General features: G+C 40.6%; 1 long non-coding RNA gene and 1 other non-coding gene across 2 annotated transcripts in view; one reads left to right on the forward strand and one right to left on the reverse strand.

Moving 5' to 3' along the window:
* Positions 1-21,585, forward strand: part of LOC134737922 (uncharacterized) — a 74,425-nt gene that overhangs the window by 49,070 nt on the left and 3,770 nt on the right. The window contains exon 3 of the long non-coding RNA XR_010123357.1: positions 20,055-20,578. This is a non-coding gene — a long non-coding RNA (uncharacterized LOC134737922). The remainder of the gene's footprint in view (positions 1-20,054; positions 20,579-21,585) is intronic.
* Positions 10,227-10,330, reverse strand: LOC129044766 (U6 spliceosomal RNA). Its single transcript, XR_008504765.1, has one exon. It is a non-coding gene; the product is annotated as a U6 spliceosomal RNA (small nuclear RNA).

Consider the following 21,585-nt stretch of genomic DNA (forward strand, 5'->3'; position numbering starts at 1 on the left):
ATAACTGTCTCAATTAAAACAAATGGATCATTACACAATAAACATCTTTGTTGTTATTGGTTGCATCCTTTTTCAGTACGTGTGGCTCAAAGGAAAGAAGTCACAGCAGGGTCCCTCCACGATGACAAAGTTGGGAGCCACTCAGCTGAGAGTTGCAGCCATTTCAGGTTGTTATTTAAAATATATGTATTTATTCATTTATTTTATAGAGATGTGGTTTTACTATGCTGCCCAGGCTAATCTCAACAAACCTCTGGGCTCAAGCAATCCTCCAACCTTAGCCTCCTGAGTAGCTGGGACTACAGGCACAAGCCCCTGGGTCCAGCTTATTTCAAGGTCGTTTTCTTTCTTTTCCTTTTCTTTCTTTCTTTCTTTTTTTGTTTTTTTTTTTAAGATGGAGTCTCGCTCTGTTGCCCAGGCTGGAGTACAGTGGTGCGACCTTGGCTCACTGCAGCCTCCGCTTCCCGGGTTCAAGCAATCCTCCTGCCTCAGCCTCCTGAGTAGTTGAGACTACAGGCATGAGCCACCACTCCCGGCTAATTTTTTGTATTTTTAGTAGAGACAGGGTTTCACCATGTTAGCCAGGATGGTCTCAATCTCCTGACCTTGTGATCCACCTGCCTTGGTCTCCTGACCTTGTGAGCCACTGTGCCCGGCCTTCAAGGTTGTTTTCTGAGCAGAGACTGTCCACGTTGGCAAGGAAATTCAGAAAATGATGAATGATCCATTGATCTGTGATGTCTACAAAACTCCTGATTACTGAAAAGAAATGGAAGTACATCTGCTCCCCTGCATCATTAAAGGAACAGGTGAAGAGTAGACAGGACTTGTTCAGAATTGCCAGGGAAATCCATGCAGGTGTGGGGCTCCTGAGACCTTGCTCTTTTCTCAGTCGTTTTCAAATGTCTTGATGAGTTCTACAGAAGAGTTTTCTGAGCTCTTTGGACAGGAAGCCCTTGTTATTCAACAACGTGTGAAAGCTTCCCTGAGAAAGTGACTTAAACTAAAAAATAAACAAATATAACACACAGAAAATTATATCATAGGTGTACAGCTCAATGAATTTTTATGAACTCATTCAACCAGCCCCCAGATAATAAAATAAGACATTACTAGCAACACAGAACCCCCCATATCATGCTACCTTCCAGTACCTACCACTCCTCTAAGGGATTACTACCATCCTGACTTCTAACACCAATATGGTTTGGATGTTTGCCCCCTCCAAATCTTATGTTGAAATGTGATCCCCGATGTTGGAGGTGGGGCCTGGTGGCAGGTGTTCAGATCATGGGAGCAGATCCCTCATAAGTGGTTTAGCATCATCCCCTTGGTGATAAGGGAGTTCTTACTCTGAGTTCATATGAGATCTGGTAGTTTAAAAGAGAGTGGCACCTTCCCCCTGACCTGTTGCTCCCACTCACACCATTTGACACCAACTGCTCCCACTTCTGCAATGATTGTAAGCTCCCTCAGACTCTCACCAGAACCCAAGCAGATGGTGATGCCATGCTTGTACAGCTTGCAGAACCATAAGCTGCTTAAAACCTCTTTTCTCTATGAAGTATCCAGCCTCAGGTATTTCTTTATAGCAATGTAAGAACAGCCTAATACAAACACTATAGATTGATGTTGCCTGATTTTGACCTTTTTATAAATGAAACCTTATGAGGAGTACATCAGTTAAAGCTGTCTGACTTCTTTCACTCATGATGTGGTTTGGCTGTGTTGTCACCCAAATCTCATCTTGAATTGTACTCCCATAATTCCCATGTGTTGTGGGAGGGGTCCAGTGGGAGATCATTTGAATCATGGGGATGGTTCCCCCATACTGTTTGCATGGTAGTGAATAAGTTTCATGAGATCAGGGGTTTCCAATTTTGTATCTTCCTCATTTTCTCTTGCCGCCGCCATGTAAGAAGTGCCTTTCACCTCCCACCATGATTCTGAGGCCTTCCCAGCCATGTGGAACTGTAAGTCCAATTAAACTTCTTTTTCTTCCCAGTCTTGGGTATGTCTTTATCAGCAGTGTGAAAATGGACTAATAAATTCAACATTATGTTTGTGGTATTTATTCATATTTTTACATGGAATTTTAGATTGTACATTCTCACTGCTGGGTAGTATTCTATCTTAAGAATTCATTGATCTATTCTACTATTGATAGACATTTGGTTATAATGCATAACGCTGTTGTGAACATTCTAATGTGTGTCTTTTTGTGCATGTGTGAACACATTTCTATTGGGTCGATACAGGAGTGAAATTGCTTGGAGAGGTGAATTTGAACTGAATTTAACTTTCCTAAAAGGGTAGGGGGTAGCTATTGCAGCAGAGGGCAGTGTCTGTGCACACATAGTTCAAAAGGGCGAGAAACATCTGGGGAACAGAATGACTCAGTGGGTTGGGTATATGGTGCCCATGAAGTCTGAGCAATGGGATGCTCTCTCTTCTGGGATGACCCGCCTTTCCCTCCTCACCTCTAACTCCTTGTTCTTCAGTCATTTCTAGAGCAGCTTTGAGTTCACCATTTCCTGGAGCTTTCAGCTGTCTTGAGTTAGTTGCCTCTGTCTGGGTAGTTACCAGAGTTTCTATAGCCTGCTGTGATTCTAGTAAACACAGCACTGCCCCCACCATGCTGGCGTTGTCTGTTGACCCACCTGTCTCCTTATTTGGCTATGAGTTCCTAGAAGGGCAGAGCAGGGTTGGCTCAGTGTCATCTCTTCGTACCTTGGACCCACTCTGTCCTATCTCTGTCCTGCTCTCTGTCTACGAAGCTGACCTCTCTGGACTGCATCAAGAGGCCCGCCCTCTCCTTTGCTTCTGACTTTGGCCAAAGAAGAAGCCTTCTCAGAAAACCAGAGGTAGAGATGAGAGTGAAAGCAGGTGATCTTTCCCAAAGTGCCTGGTCTGCAGGGTTATCTTAAGTTGACTGCATTCCCAACAGAAGGTTGTAGCTTCTCTCCAGGTAGAAGAAGTCCCTCTTCAGGTCTAGAGATACAAAAGTCCCAAAATTCCTAGACTCAAAGTACTGCACTATCTTTGTGGTTCTCCTACCATTCAACCAACCCTGCACAAATTGTCTTAATTTGTATGTGCCATCTGCTGGGGCCCTAACTGAGGCATGCATTTTATTCATCTCCATATCCACTTAGCACACTGCTTGGTACATGCTAGGGATCAAGGAAGGTTTATTGATTAAATAAATAGGGAAGTGAGAGAGGCTGAAGATGTAGAAGCTGACCAGTAGCCAATAGTGAAGAACCTTGAATATCCTTTTGTGAAGTTTAGAGTTTAATCCTTAAGACCGGGTGTTGCAACTTCAAGTATTGTAGGGGCCAGGCAGTGCAGGTGGAATTGTGGCATAGTAGGAAGTAAGTGATGTCTGTTTTATACTTCTGCTACTCAGCATCAGCACATTAATGCTCTGCAAGAATTTGGACGTGGAATGGCCAGATCTTCTGATTTTTTGAGAAATCAGAAATCAGAATTTTAAGTGGACTGCCAAGTTTTAAATGTTGTCAATATTTAACATTTAAAAATACTTCATACTGGCAAACAAACATGTGGCTGCCAATTTGTAAGTTCTCTGTAGCCAGTAGGGACCCACTGGACAGTGTGAAGACAGTCAGATGGTCAGATATTGCATAGTGCCATGAAAAAGATATCCCCAGTGGATGAGCTGCAGAGACCAAGGGCCTTTGATCTCCATTTCTGAAGTGGTTCAAACGTACTGAGAGGCGCTTACACTGAGAACGTGAATCTTTCTCCATGACGGATAATTTTTTTAAATCAGTTTTTAATTCTAAAAATAGTGTTTGGTGGATTTCTCCACTTTAGTCAGGTTCCCAGCCACTTTCTCTATTTCTGCTTCAAGCTAGGAGCTCTGAGTTCTTTTGGGTTTTATCAAATTATACACTGTGCAAAGGCATCATTTCACCAACAGATGGACTTAATGTGCATGAAAATACATGCCTTTTAAAGAAACTAAATTAGTAGTTCCACTTCTTTCCCCTTTTATTAAAGACAGAGTTCTAGGAGAGCTCTCTGCTATAAAGTCAGACTTTATAGACATCAGCAAAATGAGATTTATTTGGATAGAAATTGGACGGAACATCAGAGAAGTCTTTTGCAACAGTGAACCTGCAGGTTTCAAGTAGAGATTAGGAGGATGCTGGCCCCTGGACCCAGACTGGTTTAAAAAATAGAAGAGGGAGAGGAAAAGTTTTCAAATCTAACTCTTTAAGAGTTGAAGTTTCCCTTGAAAGAATGGGTTGATGCTTTCCTTCCATAAGAGGCAAAATGGCATGAAGACTGTGGAAGTTAAATGAAGCAGGAAGGTGCCATCCATGGAGCACTGGAACTGGAATACAAAGACCTGGGTTCTGGTCCCAGCTTTATCACTAACCCCTCCTGGCCCATCTCACAAGTCCCCTCTCCTCTCAGACTCTTTGGTTTCTCATTTAGGATGTGGAATCTGTCTACCCCATAGCATTTTGGTGAGAGAAGTAAAATAAATGGTGTAAAGAAAAGCACTTTTATTTCCATGCTTTTATTGTTTATGTATCTATTTATTTATTATAATGATATGAACAATAATGAGCGCATTCTCACTATGAATTTCAGACAATATGCCATCAATGCAAAAGCTCTCTTTGTTTTCCCTTTGTTCCAATCCCAGAATGATTAGCAGTAATTATTAGCAGTTTGATATGTATGTGTCCTTGAATTTTTATATAAAATTATATACATATAGATATACAATACATTTTTATCACGTAAGTAACATTATGCTATACATACCACAAGTTTTGTTCTACTAAATAAAACATTCTATGTCAGAATATACAAATCAGCCACATTCTTTTGGAAGGTTTCACGGATGCCATAGTTTGGATGCACCATGATCCGTTTACCCATTCCCTATGAATGGGTAATATGGTGCTTCTAATATTTCGCTGTTACCAGAAAATGCAGTGGATGTTTTTCATACCCATGTGAAACTATTTCCCTTGGGTAGGTATTAAGAACTAAAACTACTTGATCAAAAAGAATACACATTTAACATTTTTATAGATACTGCCAAATTGCCCTTCACACAGTCTGCTGATGTGTGATCCTACAAGAAGTATTTAAGAGCATTCCTTTCACCTCTCCCTTCCTGACACTGGGATAGTATTAGTCTTTTAATTTTTACCCAACTGATGAGTGAAAAATAGAATTTTGCTGTCATTTTAATTAGCACTTTCCAGATAACTAGCGAGGCTGGTAGCTTTTCAGACCTTTACTGGCTATCTCCAAAGATGAGTATCTTGCTATGTGTTAGCATAGCTAACATAAAAAGCATGGCTGTAGTAGAAAGAATGGTGTATGTGAGAGAGAGATTGGCTCACGTTCTAGCTCTTGCCTTCATAAGCTTGGTGGCTTTTGGCAAGTTACTTCACTTTTTCAGGCTTTAGTGTTCCCATCTGTAAAATGGGAAACATACTGTTATAGACTGAATTTTTGTGTCCTCCCAAATTCATATGTTGAAGTCCTGACCCTCAATGTGATGGTATTCGGAGATAGGGGCTTTAGGAGGTAATTAGGTATAGACAAATGAAGCCAGGTACAAGCCAGGAAGAGGGCTCTCACCTGAAACCAAACTGGATGGCTCCTTGATCTTGGACTTCCCAGCCTCCAGAGCTATGAGAAACAACTTTCTGTTGTTGAAGTCACCCAGACTAAAACATTTTGTTATGGCACCCTGAGCCAACTAAGACACATATTATACCACCATTCCCTGGACTGAGGATTGTTATGAGAATTAAACATGAATGTGCATGGAAACTTTTCTTGTGATAGTGTATTAGTCTGAGTTCTCTAGAGAGAGCTGATGGTATAGTGCAGTCTGAGTCCAGAGGTCTGAGACCGAGGAGAGCTGATGGTATAAGTTCCAGTCCAAGTCTGAGTCTGAAGGCAGAAGTCCTGTGTTCCAGCTTGAAGACAATCAGGCAAATTTTGTTCTGTTCAATTCAGGGCTTTGACAGGTTGGATGAGGCCTAAGGGCAATCTGCTTTACTTAGTCTACTAATTCAAATGTTAGTCTTATCTAGAAAATCCCTCCCAGATAAACACAGAATAATGTTTAACCAAAGATCTGAGTACCCCATGGTCCAGTTCAGTTGACTCATGAGATTAGCCATCACATCTAGACAAAGATACAAATTGTGTTGTTGTTCATTTAACCTGCTGGGGAAAGAGTGATTTCTAATCCTCATCCCCTCATCATTCTGTCCTTATTTAGTATGCACTGATGGTCAATGATTGTGTAGCTATTGAAAGAGTACATTACTATTAAAAAGTTGAGGCTGCCGGGAGTGGTGGCTCATGCCTGTAACCCCAGCACTTTTGGAGGTCGAGGCAGGCAGATCACAAGGTCAGGAGATTGAGACAATCCTGGCCAACATGGTGAAACCCTGTCTCTACTAAAATACAAAAATTAGCTGGGCGTGGTGGCACGTGCCTGTAGTCCCAGCTACTTGGGAGACAAAGGCAGGGGAATCGCTTGAACCTGGGAGGTGGAGGTTGCAGTGAGCTGAGATCACACCACTGCACTCCAGCCTGGTGACAGAGAAAGACTCCGTCTCAAAAAAAAAAAAAAAGTTGAGTCAAACATTTTCTGTTTTGCCTTTATTAGTAGTGAAGTTTATTTTGTATGGGGAAGAAGGTTTGGGATGGATTTGGACAAAATCTCCAGCTGTGAGTGCCATTTTTTTTTTGCTCTTCTTCCTAATGCACAAGTATCTGACCCAACACTTCCTCTGTAAAGAGACCCAAGAAGTTCCCTTCCAAAGGTAATGCACAGGTGCACAAGTATAGTCTCCTATTGGCTCATGGGTATATCCTGTTCTAGACACTCTCTCTTCTCTCAGACTAGCTTGCTGATCCTCACTTGCCCTATCCCTTGAAAGCTTCTTGAGACAGAGGAGTTATCTTACTGATCTTTGCAATTCCCAAAGGGCCTAGTATTAGTCAGCCAGTAGGGGCTCCAGAATTATTGGCTGAATCTTGATGATATAGAAGTGGACACTCTGCCTGACCTAGTTGTGTGTATTTCCTCCTGTGAATTTAAACAGATGAGATATTAGAGCAGTGGCTCTAAGCAGCTTCAAAACTGCAGCTGCATAAAGAAACACCTGCAAAGTTTCTAAAATTCTCAGTGCCCAGCATGCACCCAGGACCAATTAAGTCAACATGTTGGAGAGTTAGACTCAGGCATTCTTGCTTTTTAAAGCTTCTCAGTTGATTCTAACTTTCATCATCTGCCGTAGAGGTTAGGTTGGTTCTTCTCCAGGCTATGGGTTATCAGCCTAAGAAGATTTTGCACACTGGATACCAGATAATCTCTTGCTATAAAAATGTCCTTAGAAGGAAAACTTTGTAATTTTTTTTTTTTTACTATTCTCCAACCTTCTATCCTGAAAAACTTTGTAATTTTATAAAGAGTCAACTCATAATAGCAATAGTGATTTTACTGCAGTCCAAAGTTCAAAAGTTATATTTCAGAAATGAGGGCTTAATCCAAAGGAGAACAATATTTGGCAGAACAAGGCTGTAAAAATTTACCAGCAAGCAAGTAAATAAAGAACCTAAGAGTCATAGAGCACATGGCAATAAAGAAATGTTAGCCTAGTTGCCTTTTACCAAAGACTAGCCCTCAAACCAACATTGCTATTAATCTGTCACTATCTGGAGAAGCTGGCCTGGCGGTTTGTCACAGATTAGATTGTGCAAAAAAGCTGTCAGCCTGCTGTTGAGCTAGAAGGCAGTTAGAGGAGGTATGGAAGAGGAAAAGGAAGATTGCTCCTAGTAAAATCCCGCTCTGGCTCCCTCAAAGTGATTGGATTTATTTAGAAAGAGTATTCAATCTCCTGTGCAGAATTACTGAAATTACATTTTGTATTTGCATTACCTTTGAACTATACGTTCTGTAGCTTGTACATGCATATGCATTTCATTCTTACTAGAACAGTGTAAATGGTGCACAAAACTAACTCAATTGTTTTAAATTCACTTCTTGATATGTGAACATTCTACCAATGGTGTCTACCTTTGGCTCACTGATGAGTAAAGATGGCCTAAAAGGAAACCAGGCTAAATGATTGCCTGAAACAGGAAAGTAACACAAGCAAGAAAACATATGACAGGGCTTGTTGGCCATTTGAAGTAAGTTCTGCTTTCATTAAAAAGTATGGTCTCTTAGGACAGCCAGTGCCCCCAGCCCCCTGACCCCCCAGCTTACCTAGTTCTAGAAATAACACTCTTACCTCGTACTTCTTTGAGCCTCACTGAACTTCTACATACTGTGGGTCTGCTGGAATTTTGTGTTCACGAGGCGTGGTTGGCACTCCATGTGAATATGGCAGCAGGGAACAGGGGGCACACAGATTGCCGGAATCTATTCTGGTAAACTGTATGTTCCCATGTTCCATCAGATTTTGCTTAGAAAACACGTATTCAAAGCTCAAACTATTAAGAATTTCAAGATGGTGCCAACAAAGCATTAAACCAAACATGGGGCCCTTCTGAGTGAGGGTTCTCTGGGGCTGCCCAGGTTGCACTGTTATGAAGCTGGCCCTGAGGACAGTGAAGGAAAATGCACTGCAGATGAAGCGATTACAGCATTTCAGAAAGGATTTGGCAATTTGTGTGATATTCATACCTAATAGACTCATACTCCATTTCTGGGGATGTATCACAATGTTCTAATTAAAGCTTTACTTTCAAAGTTGCTCATGACAGAATTGCCATGAGAGAAGTGAACAACCAGTTATAACCTAAATATATAGTTTAAAAAGATTAATTAAATAAATATTTCCTTGATAATGTATTATGCATCCAGTAAAACCCATGGAGACTGTGTCAACACATGATGATATGGTTAGGTTTTGTGTCCCCACCCAAATCTCATCTTGAATTATAGTCCCCATAATTCCCATAATCCCCACATTTCAAGGGAGAGACCAGGTGGAGGTAATTGGATCATGGTTTCCCCTATGCTGTTCTTATGATAGTGAGTGCGTTCTCACAAGATCTGATGGTTTTATAAGGGCCTCTTTACCCTTTGCTCAGCACTTCTCCTTCTTGCTGCCTTGTAAAGAAGGTGCCTTGCTTCTCCCTTGCCTTCCACCACGATTGTAAGTTTCCTGAGGTCTCCCCAGCCATGCTGAACTGTGAGTCAATTAAACCTCTTTCCTTTATAAATTACCCAGTCTTGGGCAGTTTTTTACAGCAGTATGAAAATGGAAGAATACACATGAGAAAATGTGTCTGCTTAAATGTTAGTGGAAAACAAAAAGATGTACTATTTCATGCTACATACTCTGATTTCATATTTATATATTTGAAATATTATATAGATTATATATGTAAAATATGTATTTGTATCTTTAAGTAAATGTTAGTCAAATACTTCACAGTCTTCGCATATTAGATTATTAGGCACTTTTCTGTATTCTTTATTTTAGTTTCTACTTATTCCAAACTTTATTGTATGATAATTTATTTCTTAACTACATTTTGTTTATTTGTTACAGCCTGATCTTACTGATGCTCCATAATTCTTTAGGACTTCAGGATAATGAAGACATTGCCATCAGTCAATTTCACATGTTTCATACAGTTTATACTATGTGGCATTTTTAGATTTTTTCTCAAAAAAGCAAAATTATGATTGAATGATTTGGCAGGGGAGACTGGAGAAGGGGTCAGGAGGGTTCACTGAAGAGAGGAGGCATTTTTTTCTGCCTGGATTTTCAGTGCCCTGTGTATTAGTCCATTTTCACGCCACTGATAAAGACCTACCAGAGACTGGAAAGAAAAAGAGCTTTAATTGGACTTACAGTTCCACATGGCTGGGGAGGCCTCAGAATCATGGCGGGAGGTGAAAGGCACTTCTTACATCCAGGCAGTAAGAGAAAATGAGGAAGAAGCAAAAGCGGAAACCCCTGATAAACCCATCAGATCTCGTGAGACTGTTTCACTATCACGAGAATAGCAGGGGAAAGACTGGCCCCCATGATTCAATTATCTCCCCCTGGGTCCCTCCCACAACACGTGGGAATTCTGAGAGATACAATTCAAGTTGAGATTTGGGTGGGTACACAGCCAAACTATATCAATCACCTCCAAGTTTTCTTGTGTCCCCTATGCTGTTTTTTTTTTTTTTGTTTTTTTTTTTTTTAGAAAGTATGGAATGGTTCATGAATTTGCATGTCTTCCCTGGGCAGGGACCAGGCTAATTTCTGTATCATTCCTATTGTAGTATATGTGCTGCTGAAGTGAGCATTCCAACCCTTTTTTGTGATAAGAGCACTTAACATGAGATTTATGTTTAAACAAAATGTTTAAGTTTACAATCCGGTATTGTTAACTGTAGGCACTATGTTGCACAGCAGATCTCTAGAACTTATTCAGCCTGCATGTAAAATGTTGCAGCCATTATGGAAAACAATATGGAGATTCCTCAAAAAATTAAAAAATAAAACTACCATAGTACCTGCAACCTCATTTCTGGCTATATATCCAAAAGATTTGAAATCAGGATCTCAAAGAGATATTTGCCCTCCTGTGTTTATTGCAGCATTATTCACTGGCTTAGTTTATTTTCTGCTGCTATAACAAAATACCTCAGACTGGGTATTTTATAAAGGGAAGACATTTATTTCCTACAGTTCTGGAGACTGGGAATTCCAAGAGCATGATGCCAGCATCTGGCGAGGGTTATCCCCTGGTAGGAAGTATCACATGGTGAGTGAATGTATCAGACAGAGAAAAGTGAGCCAAACTTATCTTTTTTTTTTTTTTTTTTTTTTTACCAGGACCCTACTTCTTTGACAACTAACCCACTCCCATAATAGCAGTATTAATTCATGCATGAGGGCAGAGACCTCATGACTTTATCATCTCTTAAAAGTCCTGACTTTCAATACTGTTACAATAGCAATTAAATTTCAACATGAATTTTGGCAGGGACATTCAAACCATAGCATTCACAGTAGCCAATATATAGAAACAATCTTAATGTCCATTGATGAATGAATGGATAAAGAAAATGTGGTAAATCCACACAGTGGAATATTTTTCAGCATTAAAAAAAGAAAGAAATCTTTTCATATGCACCAACATGGATAAACCTGGAGGACATTATGCCAAGTGAAATAAAGCAATCACGGGAGGACAGCTATTGTATCATTCCAGCTCTAACTCTTATTAGCTGTGTGATTTTTGAACCTAAGTTATTACAGCTGTAAAATAGGAATGATACTCCCGCCATAAGAAGGTGAATGAGAAGACACCATCAGAACATTGAACTGTGCACTGTGTGCACTGAATCTGTCTTGGAAAAGTCACTCTGTCAAATGTTGGTTGTTGGTTGTACCACAAAGCCTCATATTCCATATTCCTCTGGGGGATTAGCGGGCCAAGGTTTGGCCATTGAAATAGCAAATTAGTTTCCAAATATATTGTTTCCAGGAAAATTATCTTTTCAAAACAGTTATGGTGTTTCATGTCTCACAAACCACAGAGTTTATTGTTCATCATTTCTGCTTCACAAAAAATGCTCTTTTTTATGTTTTTAATGTATTCCAAGAAAAATTAAAGATGTTTCCATCACGGTTAAAAAAAAAACAAACCACCTTTGAATTCTAGAGGTGGTCAAATTTAATAAAATGAGACATAGGCAGCTAGAAAATGTCTTTTTTTTTTTGAGATGGAGTCTCGCTCTGTCGCCCAGGCTGGAGTACAGTGGCACAATCTTGGCTCACTGCAAGCTCCACCTCCCGGGTTCAAGCCATTCTCCTGCCTCAGCCTCCTGAGTACCTGGGACTACAGGCACCTGCCACCACGCCAGGCTAATTTTTTTGTATTTTTAGTAGAGATGGGGTTTCACCGTGTTAGCCAGGATGGTCTCGATCTCCTAACCTCGTGATCCACCCGCCTCGGACTCCCAAAGTGCTGGGATTACAGGCATGAGCCACTGCACCCGGCCTGGAAAACTTTTATTCAACATTGTAATAAGAGTAAGTCTGCTGTGGTATTGTTTGTTCTGCATTCAGTGATTGATTCATTGACTCACACGCTCAGCATCTGCTGAGTGACTAGAGCTGAGTATAGGGGTAGAGAAATAAGATGAATAAGGTATGATTCCTCTGCCCTCTCTTCCCTGCACCTTTTTTTCCAGGAAGCAGGCTGGTAAACTAACAATATGTTAGCAGTACACAAAAGATTATAGGAGCCGTACCTGGGGGTGCCAACTCTGGCTGAAGAAGTTGAGGATGGTTTCCATGGGATGGATCTCAGCTCTCCCAAAACCTTTCAGAGGTCTTACCCCTACAACACCTTCATTATGATGTGGTGTAGATACAGTCTGGCTCCACCCTCAGGGCATGCACCGCTGGTCAGACAGGCAAGTGATTTAAAGACGTTCTTCTTACCACCGTCAGCAGTAGGGCCTAAAGCTTGGTCAGAAAGCAAAATGAAACTGTTAGCAAAGCGAAGCCTGGGAATTCCAGATCCTGGGTCCTTATGTGCCCATTGTAACAGAACAGCCTTTGGCAAGCGTACAAATGGGTTCACTAGGCTACAGAAATAAGACCTTTGTTTGTGAGTACAGATTGAGTATCCCTTATCTGAAATGCTTGGGATCAGAAATGTTTTGAATTTCAGGTTTTTTTCAGATTTTGATATATCTGCATGTATGTAATGAGATATCTTGTGGATGGAATACAAATAGAAACACAAAATTCATTTATATTTCATGTACAGCTTCTGCAAATAGCCTTAAGGTAATTTTATATGATATTGATTATTATATTTATACGATAATATTTATATGATTATTTATATGATATTATAATGATTTTGTGTATGAAACAAAATTTGTGTACACTGAACCACCAGAAAGCAAAAGTGTCACTATCTCATGTTGGTGCTCAGAAAATTTTGGATTTTTGAGCGTTTCAGATTTTGGATTTTCAGATTGGGGCATTCAACTGGTGTTTTTAAGAGATTGCTGGATGAGGGGAATAGTCATTTTCTGATCACCTAGATCAGAATCATTTGTGGATGCTTGTTGAAAAGCAAATTCTGGGTCAGGTGCAGTGGCTCACGCCTGTAATCCCAGCACTTTGGGAGGCCAAGGTGGGCAGATCACTTGAGGTCAGGAGTTTGAGACCAGCCTGGCCAACATGGTGAAACCCCATCTTTACTAAAAATACAAAAGTTAGCCGGTCGCGGTGGCGGGTGCCTGTAATCCCAGCTGCTCGAGAGGCTGAGGAAGGAGAATCGCTTGAACCGGGGAGGTGGAGGTTGCAGTGAGTCAAGATCTCGCCACTGGACTCCAGCCTGAGCGACAGAGAAAGACTCCCTCTCAGAAAAAAAAAAAAAAAAAAAAGCAAATTCCTGTTCTTCATAATAGAAGAACTGAGTCACAATCTCTGGGATTGGGACCTGGCAATATGTTTTTGACCAGTTTCCTGGTTAATTTTGCATACAACCTAAGATTTATGAATCACCAGTACAAGAGAAAGAACATATAGCTCAAAGTCAACAGTTCTGGTTCTATGGCTTGGGCACATCGTTTGACTTTTTTGAGCTTCAGTTTCCATGCTGTAAAATGGGGCTTGAGAACAGTATTTCCCTTGCAATGTGGTCGTGAGATTGAAATAAAATTATGTGGGTGATGTCACCTCATAATAATAAACTGCCTTGCAGTGCTAAGTCATTGTTATTACTTTTCAAGACAGTGCATTTTCTTTTCAAAGAGCTTTTAACTGAATGAAAGTCCTTTTATAAATTGGTTGAGGGGTGTGTGGAATAGTCTTTTAGGCTTCTGCTCCTAGTTCTAACTTTGGAGATACTGTCAACATAATCAATTTGCATTGAGTACAATATGATTTTGATATACAATGATAAAGACTACCTTGGATTTCTTTGTGAGTCTAGTCTAGGAAGAGATATGTAAATAAATAATTTCAATGCAATTTGAAAATAATAATTATAATGGTCATAATAAAAATATTTAAATCAACAATTATTATAATTAACATATTTTGAGCATTATGATGTTCCTGGAATTCTGCTAAGTGATTATATTTTCTCATCTAAGCCTCATTATTACCCTGTAAGATAGGCATTATTATTTGCATTTTACAGATAATAAAATTGTGGCCCAATGAGGTAGAATGACTTGCTCGAGGGCATACAGTCATAAATAGAAGAGTTCAGATCCAAATCCAAGTCTTGGTTGGGTGTGGTGGTTTACACCTGTAGTTGCAGCACTTTGGGAGGTGAGGCAGGAGGATTGCTTGAGGCCAGAAGTTCAAGACTAGCCTGAGCAACATTAAACAAAAGACCAAAAAACCCCTTAAAATCTATCTGTCTGATTCGATCTTTCTCCTCTTTCTATGGATCTATAGAGTTTCCAGCAAACTGTTAGGTTTGCGTTTGCAATTGTGAGACCTAAGTCCCTAGGCTGAAAGAATCTTCCTTAATGCAGTAACTTTCAAAAGCCTGACAGTAATCCACAGTAAGAACTTGATCTTACATCATGACCCAATGCACATACACACATACACAAAGGTACACACGTGTGTGTATGTATACTTGTCATAAAAAAACACTCAATACTCATTTTTACTATGATGGTTTTTCTTTTCTTTCATTGTTTTTTTTTTTTTTTCTGAGACGGAGTCTCACTCTGTCACCAGACTGGAATGCAATGGTACGATCTCTGCTCACCGCAACCTCCGCCTCCTGGGTTCAAGCGATTCTCCTGCCTCAGCCTACCGAGTAGTTGGGACTACAGGCGCACATCCCCACCACACCCAGCTATTTTTTGTATTTTTAGTAAAGACAGGGTTTCACCATGTTGGCCAAGTGGTCTCGATCTCTTGACCTCAGATGATCCGCCCACCTTGGCCTCCCAAAGTTCTGGGATTACGGGCGTGAGCCACCACACCTGGCCTTGTTCCTTTTCTTTCATAAAAAATGTTTGTGGTGACTCCATTGATCTGATTACTTTTTGATGGGTCTGACTTACGGTTTGAAAATCCCACCTTAAGGGATATTGAAACCAGGTCTCTCTTTTATAGATGTGAAGACTGTGACTGGAGAGGGCAAACAATCTGGGGAGGGTCTAATTGGTAATCAGCAGGAATAAGCTACCACATGGCTAGCCTAGAGTTTTGTATTTTCTGTTTTTTCCCTATTCATAGGTTCTAAAATGACAGTCCTGTTAACAGAAAGAACAATCACTTTGTGGTACAGCTGCCCTTGATTCAAATCTGAATTCCACCCTATCCAGCTATATGACTTGATGTATAACTTGCCTCTTTTCCTCTCTGGACAAGGGAGGTAACAATACCAATGAGGAGGCTTGTGAAGGTGAATTGATATTAAGGCCCAGTGCCTGGCATACATTATGTGCTTAACATAGGGGAGACACCACAGGTAACTGGGGGAAATGTTAAGTAAGGGACGGTGAAGACTGAGAGTCACTTGTTCAGTGGTCATAAATGCAACCTCATTGGTTTCCAGAATCCAGTGCAGCCTTAAGATTTGAGATGCGGAGATAACATTTGTATATATTTAGCAGTGTGGTTCAGTGGGGGAAAATGCTTGCCTTTGATCCAAACAGATGTGGCTTATGAATCTCAGCTCCAGAACCTTCTAGCCTCAATCAACCTGTTTCTTCATCTGTAAACTGAAATATTAAAACTTCCTTCAAGAAGTATTGTGGGATTCAACAAGGTATTTTCCCAGTATTTACCCCTTCCTTTCATAACATGGCTTAGAAATTTTATGGATCACCTTTAATTTTACCTTTTTATTATAGAAATTTTTGAACGTACAAGAAAGTAAAAAGCATCCATATACACCAAGTTTCCTGAATTATGGACCTGTTTGCATTGAATAGTTTAGTCTCTCCCCACAGTTGGCTAACATAGTGCCTAGCTGATAGTAAGCATTCAAGAAATATTTGCTGGTTGAATGAATGGATAGGGGATGAAGAATGACAAACCTCACTTCTGTCACCAATTACTTATAGCAGGAACCCAAACTCAAATGACTTCAGGGGCCAGACAGTCAGTGTAATTGGGTGAATTATGCCTGGGTAAGACAATAAGGAGTAAAGGAGACTGTGGAGAGGATATATGGCTTCTAAAGGGACTTGAACTTAAATAAATTTTAACACTCTATGAAGGTCCACTCTCAAAAATCTGTGGGCTGTCCATGATCTCTGATTTTTAGAATGCCTGTTACATGATTTGCACTATGCTAGGCATTGAGACAAAGATATATCATGGACCAGTGAAAGGTAAACTGGAGAGTCCCGCAGACCTAATCACCTGCTAAGTTGCTTTGGTTCACTAAGCCTCAGTGTTCTATCTGCAATTGCAAGTTATGAGACTGAATTTGCAGGATTGCTTAGGAGATCGTGGTAGGCAGCCTCTGAGATGACCCCCAGTGATTCCCCACCACCTTTTACTCTCAGTCTTGTGTGATCTCTTCCCCTTAAGTGTGGGCTCAATTTAGAGAGTTGCTTCTAATGAATAGGATATGGCAGACGTGATGGGATGTCATTTTCAAGATTAGGTTATAAAAATTAAGGCTTCTTTGTTGAGTGCTCTTGCTGTTGCTTGGATTGTTCACTCTGGAGGAAGCCCTGTCCTGAGGAAGCCCTCTGGAGAGGCTCATGTGAGTGAGCTGGGGAATGAATTTTCTAAGACCTTCCAATAACCATATGTGGTGAGCTCAAATGCAGATCCTCATCCAGCTGAGTCTTCAGATGACACCACTGCCCCAACCCACACCTTGACTGCAACCTCATGAGAGACCTTGAGCCAGTAGCACCTAGGTAACCAACACTCACAGTTTCTCAACCCACAGAAACATTTACTTGTTATATGTGGTAACAGCCACTAAACAAGAAATCTTAATATCCTATAAACAAATACTATGGCAAAAAAATTGTACATGGAGTGTAGGAACCTGAAGGAGAGAGCTTCCAATACTGGAGTCAGAGAAAGATTCACAGAATAAATGAGTATTGGGTTACATAAGATGACTAAGAATATGAGGCAGAGAAATAGAGTAAGAGTATACTTTGTAGGGGGAACAGCCAAGACATAAGTAGTGAAAGGAACAGCAAGTGTGGATGGTGTGGCGGTTACGGGGCAGGAGATGAGACAGAAGGCAGACCACAGAGGACCCTTATTCAGTAAATGTGCTTTATATTTGATTGACATTTCATTTTAGGATGCTCACTAGAATTGCATACTCAGAGAAGTAGGAGAGACCGTCGAAGTAAGGTAGTTCTTTGCCCACCTCCACTGTCTTTTCCAGGTAGTCCTCAAGAGAAAGTTAACTAAGGTATTTACTAAGGGCATGGTGGCTTATGCCTGTAATACTTGTACTTTGGGAGGCCAAGGTGGGAGGATCACTTGAGCTTAGGAGTTCACAATTAGCCTGGGCAACATAGTGAGACCCCATATCTACAAAAAAATACAAAAATTAGCCGGCCATGGTGGCACATTCTTGTAGTCCCAGCTCAGCTACTCTGGAGGCTGAGGTGGGAGGACTGCTCGAGCCTGGGAGGCAGAGGTTGCAGTGAGCCGAGATCGTGTCACTGCACTTCAGCCTGGATGACAGAGTGAGATCCTGTCTCAAAAAAAAAAAAAATTATTAAGGTGTTTACCTAAGTCCGTTGTCAATTATGTTATTGTTAAATAGACAAGGCATGCAGCCGAGGAGGTTCATTTGACCCAGGTCATCTTGTATGAAAGTCCATACCTCGCACTTCTGCTGGCACTGCTTTTGTTATGTAATAAAATCATGCTCCTCTTGAGCAGCTGGAATTTCCTTTAATCTGACAGACATTATGAATCACACATCCCTGATAAGTGTTTCCAACTTAGCCTGTGGAACACTCAAGTTAATTTGTGTCCCAACTTCCTACTCTACCTTGGGAGAATCAGTTTTCCTCTGGCTTCATGTAACTATTCTAACTTAATTTTGCCATTCCCATTACTTTTTAAGACTGTTTTCGTTGTATTGTAGTGTAGATTTTTTAAATAGCTACTTCAAGATTTTTTGGGGAGTGGGATGTGGTAAACATAAATGTATAGAAAGGGTTCTATTAATTCTGTGGAAAGGAAAATGAGGAAAAGAAAGAATGATGCCTCATCTCCCTCAGCAAATACTTGAATTCCTACATTCTTAGGAAATACTACAAGAAGAAATGAAAAGTTTTGGGAGAAAATGGACAGTTACTTTTAGCACATGCATATTTGAGGTCCTCTGGAAACAGAGCTGTCCAACACTGAATTGGTTATGTATGTAAGGAGCTCAAGAGTGAGGTAGATTCTGGAGAGGAAGTTTAGAAGTCATCACCCCAGTTGTTGAAGCCAATGGAGGAAAGAGACAGTTCTTTAAGAGTGGTGGCCTAGCCACAAATGACAGCAATAGAAAGAGAAAAGATGTATGATCCTCTAACAACGCAGAAATTATCCCATGACTGATGGCATACACATGTACATTACCCATTCACCATGCAGCTCACAAGTGAATTATATAACACCACATTGACATCTAATTTTAAATCATATAAATAGACATGAAGTGCCAATTTACACTCGGCAGTAGAAATTCTTTCCGGGATATGCATTTTTTATAGATTCGTTTTCTTTTCTTATTGAGTTTATAAATCATTTATTTCCCTGTGGTTTAAAAACAAACATACAACATTATTTGGAGAAGTGATGGTCTGCTATAAAAGTTAGATGGTCAGTACTAATGGGGAAATTTTGATCGCTTCAGGGTTGTGCTTTTCCATGCCTGGCACATGCTAGATGAAGCTAATTTGTATTATGAAATATAATGTGTTCTCTTTTTATTTTATTGAAATGCTTTAAAACTTAAGATCAGAGCTGAGTTAACAATATTTTCCAAGTAAAACACCATCAAGTACAAATATTACCAAGGACCTCGAAGTTCCTTGTTAAGTGCCCTATACATTTACATGAAAAGGGATTTTTAAAAGTTTCCTCTATTCCTTACTCCCCACTCGGTGCTGGTTAATTAACCAATCATAAAGAAAAGATGAAAGTATTTGAACCTCAAATCCTTGTGTTCTGGAACAAAAACATAGTCACAGAATAATGAAAATAAATTTCAACTAATGAGAACCAGGAACAATGACCACTGGAAATAGTGAAAACAGTTGGATCAAACAGGTAAAAACTTCACAGAAAATTAGCAGTGCATTGGTCTGGCTTTGCTTCTGTGTCTCCTTAAGGCCTATGTCTTGGTTGGATGACTTATTGGTAGGAGCAGAGGGGAGCTCTTTTCTTCAGAGCACGTGGTTTAAATGTTCTTTCAACTTTGTTGGCTAACAGGTTGTTTAATATGCCTTTTCACCTGGCTTCCATCTCTTTACATACATATTTAAAGTCCCTGCCTTCTGCTGCAGTCCACCATCTTGAAACAGCCTGTCCCTTATTCAGCCAGCACAGACACTCCAACCTCCCTGATATTGCATAGCAGGGAGATGAGGTTTAGAGTTGTATGACTTGCTTGACTTGGAAGAGGAACTGGAGTTGTTCCATTTTAAATGCTGCTTGTAGCAGTCTATGGCAGGCAAAACTTTTGTCCTCTTTCTAGGTATTAGGATGGGATAAATTCTCCAGCCTTCTTTGCAGTTAGGTTGGGGCTTGCGTTGGAGTTCTTGCCAATGGAATGTGCACAGAAATGATGTCCACTAGTGGTTCTCACGCTACAATGTGTATAATGAGTCATCCCATCACTCAGGGATCTTGTTGAAATGCAGATTCTGATTCAGTAGGTTTTGGGTGAGGCCCATGATTCTGCACTTCAGTAAGCTCTTAGTTAATACCAGTGCTGCTGGTTTTATGGACAACACTTCAAGTAGTAAGAACGTACACCAATTCCAACCTGGCCATGAGATATCATGTGCAGTATTCCAAGATTTCTCTGCTTTATCTGTACAGCTACAAGTAAAGCACTTGGAATGGTAGAGCGCTTCCCTCAATGGATGGAAACAGACTGGATCCCTCTGACACTGACTGGAAGAGCTCTGCTAAGCAAAGCTCTGAGCTCATGAAAGACTGTGAGGAGAGTAAGAGGTAACCTTTTATTGTGTTAAGTCATTAATGTCAGGGTTTGCTTGTTACCACAGCATGGCTTCCTCTAACACCTCCTCTTATCAACTGCCTTTTCTGAGTCTTTCCTTGACTCACGATTTTGAGTTAACTTAGTAAACTTACCAAAGGCTGACTCTGCACCAAGAATCATTATAGGTTTTGGACAATTTAAAAGATGAAGGAGATGGAGTCATTTTTTCCTAAGGAGCTGGGAGAGGAGATAAGAAATGGGATCAAATAATGAACAACAAGTTTCAAAGGGATCAGAGTCCAATAAAACCTGCTGCCTGAGCTCTTAAGAGAGAAATGGAAATCGTAGTTGTGGACATCAGGCTTTCTAGAAGTGGCTGTACCAACATCAGCCTTGAAAGGTGAGTAGATTTTGAATTTATAACGATTAGGATAAGAGCACATTGGAGGAGTTAAAGTCAGGAAATGGCAGGAAGGTACACAGGAAAGGTGGGACTTGCCATTGGGATCCAGTATAGGGTGAAGCATTGGAGTCATGGTATATCCAACAGAAATGAAGGTCAAGGTTGTATCATAGAATACTTTGAATGGCAATTTGAGAAGCTTGGATTTATCCTGAGGATAGAAGGGAACTCTTGGGTTTCAATAGGAGTGTGATCTCACTGGATATAATGAGGAGGGGTGTGTGGCTCTGGTACCACACTGTCCCTACTCCCAGGGTCTGTTGCAATAGTTCATGTATAAGAGACTGAGGTCCAGCAAACTAACACAGGAACAGGAAACCAGACACCACATGTTCTCACTCATAAATGGGAGCTGAACAATGAGAACACATGGACACAGGGAGGGGAACATCACACACTGGGGCCTGTTGGGGAGTGGGGGGAAAGGGGAGGGAGAACATTAGGACAAATACCTAATGCAAGCAGAGCTTAAAACCTAGATGACGGGTTGGTAGGTGCAGCAAACCACCATGGCACATGTATACCTAGGTAACAAACCTGCAGGTTTAGCACATGTATCCCAGAACTTAAAGTAAAATTAAAAAAAAAAAAAAAAAGAGGTTGAGGTCTGAGCATAAAGATGAAAAAGACAAGGAAATCTGACACCATTGGGAGAAAGACAGAGAAGCACCTCCCCATTCCACTCCACCCCCTGTTCAGAAACCAGGGTGCTGCATCTCTGAGATGTTGTGCATTGACATGTAACCATTGTGTCTTAGTTACATGTAACAAAGTCAGTAAGCCATGGAGTTAGGTCTCAGACCCCTGGCTTCTTGCTCCAAGCTCACTATGTTTCCACTTGAGTACAAGGTTGTCGCCAGTGTCATAGGTGCCCTCTAAAGTTGTACTCGGTGAGCTGGATCTAAGTACAGCATAATTCACATCTTGCAATGTGACCACCTTTG

Source organism: Pongo pygmaeus, chromosome 13 (assembly GCF_028885625.2).
Source record: "Pongo pygmaeus isolate AG05252 chromosome 13, NHGRI_mPonPyg2-v2.0_pri, whole genome shotgun sequence".
NCBI classification, from domain to species: Eukaryota; Metazoa; Chordata; class Mammalia; order Primates; family Hominidae; genus Pongo; species Pongo pygmaeus.